The following is an 11,021-nucleotide window of genomic DNA, read 5'->3' as shown; positions in this document are numbered from 1 at the left end:
TTCATATTTATGATACTTCCGGTAAGTTCGAATGCATTCGGGGATGACTTAGCTGCAGAACTGTAGCGCTCTGAAAAAATATTGGGAGCTAGAGAGATCCACCCCTAAGGCCCTTGTAAAAACCTTCGATTTACGGCGCACAAAAACATGTGCACGGTTGGGGCCTTATATCGCTATATTCTTATATTGCCGTCTCGTAAATTTGATATAAAAAATCTACTAACATATACTACTCAAAATTTGATAAAGATCACTAGCTTATATGCGCGTAATTTACCACTAACATAACAAAAGACATTTTGACTCAGAAACATGTTTACTCAGGTTATGAATGAAAATTCATGAACGGCATGAACTTTTATCAATACGGAATGCTTGAAATCAAAAGGCATTTCATTACAAAAAGTTAACAGCAAACCAGAGAAAGAATTACACAGTTTTGGGGGATAGTCCATCATTACACTTAGTCGATGAAGTGTCAATACCGGGTATGGCCTCCCCTTGCATCAATGACAGCTTGACAACGTCGAGCCATGCTGTCAAGAAGCACCCGGATGTTTCCAATGGGAAGGTTGTTCCACTCTTCCACGAGGGCGTTTCCGGGCTCTGCCAAAGGCGTGGGTTGTGCTCTACGGCGTGAAAGGGCAACTTGCAGCATGTTCCATACATGCTCAATCGGGTTCAAGTCCGGCGAGCGCGCTAGCCAGCCCATACGGACAATTGTCTTCTGCTGAAGGTACTGCTCCACCACCCTGGCGCGATGAGGACAGGCGTTATCATCCATCAGGATGAACTCAGGGCCAACAACACCAGCGTAGGGTCTGAGGTAAACATCGAGGATCTTCCCCCGTCATTGTTCCTCTCTCCAGAATATGAAGATCTGTTCTTCCATCCCTGCTGATTCCACCCCAGACCATGATGGAACCACCACCATAACGGTCATGTTCACTGATGTTGGCATCATGGAAACGTTCACGTTGTCGTCGCCACACTCGGTGCCTCCTGCTGTAAAGTCCAAACAATACCTGGACTCATCGGTGAACAGAACTTGAACCCAATTGTTCTGTGTCCAAGTGACATGATCTTCAGCCCAGTCCAATCGCTCCCGCCGGTGTCGAACAGTCAGAGGGACTCGAACACCTGCCTTTCTCGAGTTGAGACCTGCATTGTGAAGCCGATTCCATATCGTCTGAGCGGACACATTCAGCCCGAGGCGTTCAGGAGGTCGTTACGTAGGCTGGTTGCTGTCCAGAAGGGATGGCGTCGTGCCGGAAGAGCCACAAAATGGTCTTGGCGTTGGGTTGTCGACCTCTGACGACCACCCCCATGTCGGTGTGCTGCTGTACCAAAAGTTTGCTGTCGGTTCCAGGCCCTGTTTACAACACTTTGGCTGACGTTTAGTACATTTGCAACGTCACGTTGTGAATAGCCAGCGTCAAACATTCCAGTACATCTGCCCAGTTGTTCTGTCGTCAGGCGACGCCTTACACGTTGAGGGAGCATTGTGTTGATAAACGTAGTGTAAACGCTCAAGTGAGTTTGAAATTTTAGAAAGAATCAGACACCGATGCCTGGGTGAAAATCGTGCAATGGTAGCAAAAGCATAAACTGTGATGAGAAACGCATTTCCCATGGCATGAAATGCACGTGCAAGTTTGTTGAAGACGTTTTTGATTTCACTTGGACACAATATTGCCAGTTATGCAGTTATTAATTTTTTAAACAGAATAATATCTATGATCCTTATCAAATTTTCAGTAGTATATTTTCCTACTATATGTGTGTTCAAACATACCTTCAAATATTTATTAAAGCTCTATACGACCCTAAAATTCACAGCTTTTAATGGTTTTTACTAGGGGTGGATCTCTAGCTCTCTGATCCGTCCCAATATTTTTTCAGAGAGCTACAGTTCTGCAGCTAGGGATGACTTGGTGAAAAATTGGTATATCGTGACCAGTGGCGGATTTAAGGAAGGGAGGGGGCGCAGCCGGCGCGAGCCCCCTTTAAAATTTTCAAATTTAAGGTAAATCGTGGTAACTTGTTTATAAAAATGTACTAAACGATAAAAGAAGCAATAATTTCTTCCACTTTTGGAGAAATAAATGATAAAATCTTTTGATTTCTTGAATTACTTTATTATGAGAACTTAATTTTTTCAAAAAACCCCTTAAAATTTGCGTCATTTTATTAATTTCACCTTATTTATTCACCCTGGACCCACTGGGGGGCTCAAGGCGCCCCCGACCCCCTGCCTCATAAAGTGGCGCCCCCCGTAACCACAATTCCTGGATCCGCCCCTGGTGACGTCATTTATTTCAAAATGTTTCAGGAAAACACATAGTTCCGCATTGACGGGAACATTTTTCCAGAACATTTTGGTCGTCTGGACCTAGCACGAGACTACTTCCGTACAAGTCCTTCATTTAACGCGGGAAATATAACAACATTTGATGAAAAGAGTGCATTGTGACGTCTTTAGCGTTGCTGTTATCAACAAAAACAACAAAACGTACGAGGTGTAAAACAGTATATATTTCAAATTGAGCGTGTTCAATATAACTGACTCTCAAATGAATACAATTCATTAATATAGCTGTTACTGTTATGATGTCAGCGCGAACAATTTGTGCTTTTCCAAATGTAATAGTTGAAAATAACCCACGTATATCTGAACCCATGGAAATTTTTAAATTGACGTCATCGATGTTTACATTTTTGCCTAATCATGCAATGTTTGAAAGAAAAGTACTGACATCGCTGCCATGCATATAGTCAATATTTGTTTATCATTGAATTATAGAAAGTTTAGTTGATGCTGAAATATTTCGCAGTTTAACATCACAATCTGTAGCAGCTTGAAGTCATCTGAATATTCTTTTATTTAAAGAAACACACGACCTTTCTCACAATATATAATTGTTCGTGACATTTCACATATAATTCACTTACATTCTATCTCGTTTCTACAAAAACATTTTGGCGTATATTACCATGTCTGTTTTACAGTTAGCATATTCTGACACAGTAGCTGTAGTTCCTGATATCTTACGTTTTACAGTCAGTTGTGTATTATTACTACAGTAAGTTGTATATTATTACTACAGTCAGTTGTATATTATTACTACAGTCAGTTGTATATTATTACTACAGTCAGTTGTATATTATTACTACAGTCAGTTGTATATTATTACTACAGTCAGTTGTGTATTATTACTACAGTCAGTTGTATATTATTACTACAGTCATTTGTATATTATTACTACAGTCAGTTGTATATTATTACTACAGTCAGTTGTATATTATTACTACAGTCAGTTGTATATTATTACTACAGTCAGTTGTATATTATTACTACAGTAAGTTGTATATTGTTACTACAGTCAATTGTATATTATTACTACAGTCAGTTGTATATTATTACTACAGTCAGTTGTATATTATTACTACAGTAAGATGTATATTATTACTACAGTAAGTTGTGTATTATTACTACAGTCAGTTGTATATTGTTACTACAGTCAGTTGTATATTATTACTACAGTAAGTTGTATATTATTACTACAGTCAGTTGTATATTATTACTACAGTCAGTTGTATATTGTTACTACAGTCAGTTGTATATTATTACTACAGTCAGTTGTATATTATTACTACAGTAAGATGTATATTATTACTACAGTAAGTTGTGTATTATTACTACAGTCAGTTGTATATTGTTACTACAGTCAGTTGTATATTATTACTACAGTAAGTTGTATATTATTACTACAGTCAGTTGTATATTATTACTACAGTAAGTTGTGTATTATTACTACAGTCAGTTGTATATTATTACTACAGTCAGTTGTGTATTATTACTACAGTCAGTTGTATATTATTACTACAGTAAGTTGTGTATTATTACTACAGTAAGTTGTATATTATTACTACAGTAAGTTGTGTATTATTACTACAGTCAGTTTTATATTATTACTACAGTCAGTTGTATAAGTGGAGATTATTACTACAATCAGTTGTATATTATTACTACAGTCAGTTGTGTATTATTACTACAGTAAGTTGTATATTATTACTACAGTAAGTTGTATATTATCACTACAGTCAGTTGTATATTATTACTACAGTCAGTTGTATATTATCACTACAGTAAGTTGTATATTATTACTACAGTAAGTTGTATATTATTACTACAGTAAGTTGTATATTATTACTACAGTCAGTTGTATATTATTACTACAGTAAGTTGTATATTATTACTACAGTCAGTTGTATATTATCACTACAGTCAGTTGTATATTATTACTACAGTCAGTTGTATATTATTACTACAGTCAGTTGTATATTATTACTACAGTAAGTTGTATATTATTACTACAGTCAGTTGTATATTATCACTACAGTCAGTTGTATATTATTACTACAGTCAGTTGTGTATTATTACTACAGTCAGTTGTATATTATTACTACAGTCAGTTGTATATTATTACTACAGTCAGTTGTGTATTATTACTACAGTAAATTGTATATTATTACTACAGTCAGTTGTATATTATTACTACAGTAAGTTGTATATTATTACTACAGTCAGTTGTGTATTATTACTACAGTCAGTTGTATATTATTACTACAGTCAATTGTATATTATTACTACAGTCAGTTGTATATTATTACTACAGTCAGTTGTATATTATTACTACAGTCAGTTGTGTATTATTACTACAGTAAGATGTATATTATTACTACAGTAAGTTGTATATTATTACTACAGTAAGTTGTATATTATTACTACAGTAAATTGTATATTATTACTACAGTCCATTGTATATTATTACTACAGTCAGTTGTATATTATTACTACAGTCAGTTGTATATTATTACTACAGTCAGTTGTGTATTATTACTACAGTAAGTTGTATATTATTACTACAGTCAGTTGTGTATTATTACTACAGTCAGTTGTATATTATTACTACAGTCAGTTGTATATTATTACTACAGTCAGTTGTGTATTATTACTACAGTCAGTTGTGTATTATTACTACAGTAAGTTGTATATTATTACTACAGTAAGTTGTGTATTATTACTACAGTCAGTTGTGTATTATTACTACAGTCAGTTGTGTATTATTACTACAGTAAGTTGTATATTATTACTACAGTAAGTTGTGTATTATTACTACAGTCAGTTGTATATTATTACTACAGTAAGTTGTATATTGTTACTACAGTCAGTTGTATAAGTGGAGATTATTACTATTGTAGCAAAGAAGGGGGGGATATCTTGAACAATTGAGTATCGTACCCGGGACCATTGTATTACTATTTAGGTGATCTAACCACCGAACAATGATATACGAAATACTGAAATGTTTCTACACTATAAACGTTAGCCTAAACCTATTTCGGAAATCGCACAAGAACTCTTCATATCGAGGAGATGAAAAAAATGATTTTAAAGAAAATGTCATAAACGTCACGTATGTCCTTAACAGTGTGTTATTCCGTAATGTTATCTGTGTGTTATATAAGCCTAGATTACCCGTAATGTTATCTGTGTGTTATATAAGCCTAGATTACCCGTAATGTTATCTGTGTGTTATATAAGCCTAGATTACCCGTAATGTTATCTGTGTGTTATATAAGCCTAGATTAAGCGTAATGTTATCTGCGTGTTATATAAGCCTAGATTACCCGTAATGTTATATGTGTGTCATATAAGCCTAGATTACCCGTTCTTGAACACTAGTCAAGGGAAAAAAATTGGTAAGAGTTGTGCAGATGCGTTTCTGCGACGTCTTGCATAAGTCACGTGACTCGAACAAAAGAAAATTAGGGTCAACAATGTAGCCCGAACTTTGGATTTTTAACGAATTTTCTGTTATGCACGTACGTGTTATCTTTAGAGTTCGCTGCGCTTGCTATAATTTATCATATAGTTAGAAGTGCCATTTTGTACAAATTTTGTACTTCCGGTGAACATAAAACATTCGAGGCGCCTTTCTCGAGCTTGCCGGAAAGACACCAGAAGTTGTGATTGCGTTGCGATGCGAGCTTTGCTTGCTATAATATTATCAAACTTCCGCCAGAGTTCGTTTGCACACAAACCAAACTCTTCCATGTAGGTATTGAGGGATAGGGATTTCCCGCAAACTACTTTTTATTAAAAGGAAAGGCAATCCTAACCACATTGTTACTTTTATGAATAAAGTATTATTTACTGATATCGTAAATGACAGTCTTTAACAACAAAAATCCTTGCTTAACGATTAAATCAATATTAATCAATCATGTATTTTAAATTACCCGCCGCTAAGAGAACGGCCATTGAAGGTTATTTATGACGTCACTCCGTCGGTTCCGGTTTATTTCATCAGCAGCACTGTAAACATGACAAGTCATGAACAGTTAGGTTTGGAGCCGTATAGATTTGAGCCCGTTCTTTCGCAAGAAGAAATTGAGAAAAGAAGACGTCCAGTCGAGTCGCAGACCAGACAGACGTTACACGTTTCTTCATACAAATGTCTCGAACCTCAACTTGTCATTGCGCAAATGATGGAGCCACAGTTTACGTAGTCTTTTCTTTTCAGATGACTTGGTTGGGTCAGGAATTTCGAAAAAAAAATTCACAACTCCCCTTCGCATTAGTGCAATTAACAGCTTGACAGGAATGCATCAACCTATTTATTCGTAAAATCTTTGATGATCTTAGAATCTCATCAAATCCGGAACAGACGGCGTGGCGTCAAAAATTATTAATTTTTGTGGTCTTGGATACAAAAGAGTTCCACATCATGGCAGCCTCTATAAATGGCGGGAATTTCAATTTTTAACGTTTTTGAATTAGTACTGAAGCTTATCTAGGCCATATATTAACAGAATAATATGACAAATTTGTATCATATGATTAATCCTATCATTTATCATGTAAAACTTTTTGGGTTGCCTTCCCCTTTAAGATCGCGATGAGGTAATTGGAAAGGAATGGCATCAGCTGAAAAATCATCCCTTTTCATCATAACCAACTGGTAGTACAATTGGTAGTAGGTACACAATGTCTCTTGCCTCTACAAAGGCACGAAGTGCAGCGACTTTTTCCTACTTTAATTCATAATGGATTCTCAATCTCTGTTTCGCACATGTTATGTCTGAAACCATGTTTTTTCTTGAAGTGAAAGTAGAAAGGATACATTTTTATAACAGTTACGTCAATGTTTTATTGAACTTTACTTTCCCTTCTTCTATATACTTCACTTATATGCAAAAATCAGATTTATATTCAATAATCTTGTTATTCTTATGCGAGAATCTTGATTTGCATTCGATAATCTTGATATTTATATGCGAAAATTTTGATGTATATATTTGATAATCTTGATATTCATATATGAAAATTTTGACGTATACTCGATAATGGTTAATTTTGATTTATCTTCGATAAGCTTGTTCATTTCATCGAATATAGATAACAAGATTATCGAATATAAATCAAGATTTATTGCATATAGATAAAAAAATTCTCATGTAAATATCAAGATTCTTGAATAGAAATAAAAAATTTCGCACATAAATATCAAGATTATTGAATATAAATCAATATTTTTACATATAGACATCAAAATTATCGAATATAAATCAAGATTTTCGCATACGAATAAGAAGATTGACTGGTAATACAGGGGTACCGGGTTTGATTTTTAATGTACAGTCAATCACTGATCTTCTAATACATGCTATTTAATCACAAAAGACAAAAACATTGTGCAACAAAGTCTTATCGTCGATGTATAGTAGGCTTCTGTTTCATATTCTTAACCATTAGAATATGTACATATTAATGAAAATCAAAAAGTTACAGTGCCAAAAATACAGAGCGAGAGCTCACTCATATCAAAACGTTTCGTGGAGGTGCACGGGAATGACCGAAACTGACGACTTTTGTGAGCACATATCTTTGTAGATGACATTTATACATTTATCATTTAACAGGATGTTGGTTTCTAAATATATATTCTAGAATTATGCGTTTCTTGTCATTGATGCTGTTACATCAAAGCACATTTCCCACGACTTCACTCCTCCCGTATGAAAATATACCCATCTATGAAGAATTGCAATGTATTTTCATTTTTTTCCTTCTGCATATAATCATGATTTCGATAAAGCTTTAAGTACAAAATCCAATTGAAAAATAGTGTTTCTCGGGAAGCTAGAGACCGAGGTATTAAATTGCAAAAAAAAAAGCCATTGAATTTTAACTATAAGCCTTTCCAGTTTTATTATTTCTGTGAACGAAAACGAATTACGACATTTTTACTCAGTGAAACAATGAGAGCCAGCGAACTGAATACTGAATGTAATATTATTATTGATTATATACAGTAATCTTAAGCAATCTAATTCGATATAAGTTTACAATTAAAAATATACAGATTGAGTTCTAAAAACTATAGATATGCAATTTTTCATTTAAATTATGTAATGCATATCCTATAATGTATATCTATACTTTTTTTCTTCTTTTCTTTTCTTTTCGTTATACATGTATGTCATTTGTTTTGTTATTTTGACTGTATGCCAACATGGTGTTGTCAATAAATAAATTGAAATTGAATAATTTCATAAAACGCCAAGAAAATGTGGGGCTGTGAATAAATTTTGAAATATGGTGTGTTACATATGATGTTTTTTAAACGTTTATTGATTGCATTACCCATATTTTGCAGATATAGAAATTATTTTTAGCTGTTAATTTACAATCCGGATGACTTTTAGTTGATTCGTTGTCAGTGCAGAAAACAAAGACCAATCTAAATCATTATATGAAAGCGAAGGATATACAGGTCTCCATTCTTTCTCGCTAGGAAACCGTCCGCTACAAAATCAGATCTCTTTACTGGTGTTTAAAAAAAAAAGTAAATTACTTTCCCCCCTTTGGGAAATGATACTCTGATAAAGCAGAATCTATCTAAATTCTCAAAATGAGATGCAATTTAATTGAAATTATCATATCTACTTTAGAATTAGAGGACACATCTCATACATTTGTGTCACATATCATTACACACACACACACACACACACACACACACACACACACACACACACACACACACAGATATATATATATATATATATATATATATATATATATATATATATATATATATACATATGTATCTATCACCGTGTATCAATTCGAGTATTTATGTTTGCATATTATTAATGTAGTGTTTAATTGTTTATTTACATAAACATATCCATTACTGTGCATCAATTCGAGTATTCATGTTTGCATATTATTAATGTAGTGTTTAATTGTTTATTTACATAAACATATCCATTACTGTGCATCAATTCGAATATTTATGTTTGCATATTATTAATGTAGTGTTTTTAATTGTTTATTTACATAAACATATCCATTACTGTGCATCAATTCGAATATTTATGTTTGTATATTATTAATGTAGTGTTTTTAATTGTTTATTTACATAAACATATCCATTACTGTGCATCAATTCGAATATTTATGTTTGTATATTATTAATGTAGTGTTTTTAATTGTTTATTTACATAAACATATCCATTACTGTGCATCAATTCGAATATTTATGTTTGTATATTATTAATGTAGTGTTTTTAATTGTTTATTTACATAAACATATCCATTACTGTGCATCAATTCGAATATTTATGTTTGTATATTATTAATGTAGTGTGTTTAATTGTTTATTTACATAAATATATGCATTACTGTGCATCAATTCGAGTATTTATGTTTGCATATTATTAATGTAGTGTGTTTAATTGTTTATTTACATAAATATATGCATTACTGTGCATCAATTTGAGTATTTATTATATGTAGTGTTTCATTGTTTATTCACACAAATATATCAATTAGAATATCTGTGTTTTAATATCATTATATGTAGTTTCATTGTTTATTCACATAAATATATCAATTAGAATATCTATATTTAAATATCATTATATGTAGTGTTCACATAAATATATCAATTAGAACATCTGTGTTTTAATATCATTATATGTAGTTTCATTGTTTATTCACATAAATATATCAATTAGAATATCTGTGTTAAAATATCATTATATGTAGTTTCATTGTTTATTCACATAAATATATCAATTGGAATATCTGTGTTTAAATATCATTATATGTAGTTTCACATAAATATATCAATTAGAATATCTGTGTTAAAATATCATTATATGTAGTTTCATTGTTTATTCACATAAATATATCAATTAGAATATCTGTGTTAAAATATCATTATATGTAGTTTCATTGTTTATTCACATAAATATATCAATTAGAATATCTGTGTTTTAATATCATTATATGTAGTTTCATTGTTTATTCACATAAATATATCAATTAGAATATCTGTGTTTAAATATCATTATATGTAGTTTCACATAAATATATCAATTAGAATATCTGTGTTACAATATCATTATATGTAGTTTCATTGTTTATTCACATAAATATATCAATTAGAATATCTGTGTTAAAATATCATTATATGTAGTTTCATTGTTTATTCACATAAATATATCAATTGGAATATCTGTGTTTAAATATCATTATATGTAGTTTCACATAAATATATCAATTAGAATATCTGTGTTTAAATATCATTATATGTAGTGTTCACATAAATATATCAATTAGAATATCTGTGTTTGAATATCATTATATGTAGTTTCATTGTTTATTCACATAAATATATCAATTAGAATATCTGTGTTAAAATATCATTATATGTAGTTTCATTGTTTATTCACATAAATATATCAATTAGAATATCTGTATTTAAATATCATTATATGTAGTTTCATTGTTTATTCACATAAATATATCAATTAGAATATCTGTGTTTAAATATCATTATATGTAGTGTTTCATTGTTTATTCACATAAATATATCAATTAGAATATCTGTGTTTAAAGATCATTATATGTAGTGTTCACATAGATATATCAATTAGAATAT

At 31.8% G+C, this 11,021-nt stretch overlaps 1 protein-coding gene and 1 long non-coding RNA gene across 3 annotated transcripts in view; one reads left to right on the top strand and one right to left on the bottom strand.

Annotated features, from left to right (window-relative positions):
• The window catches only part of LOC125678098 (40S ribosomal protein S19-like), a 193,108-nt gene that overhangs the window by 61,436 nt on the left and 120,651 nt on the right, over positions 1-11,021 (top strand). The window lies entirely within an intron of this gene.
• Positions 1-11,021, bottom strand: part of LOC125678101 (uncharacterized) — a 168,752-nt gene that overhangs the window by 144,476 nt on the left and 13,255 nt on the right. The gene's annotated exons all lie outside the window — the stretch shown is intronic.

This window comes from Ostrea edulis, chromosome 2, assembly GCF_947568905.1.
Source record: "Ostrea edulis chromosome 2, xbOstEdul1.1, whole genome shotgun sequence".
NCBI lineage: Eukaryota > Metazoa > Mollusca > Bivalvia > Ostreida > Ostreidae > Ostrea > Ostrea edulis.
Note: the sequence above shows the minus strand (reverse complement) of the source record. Positions and strands in the feature narration are given on the sequence as shown.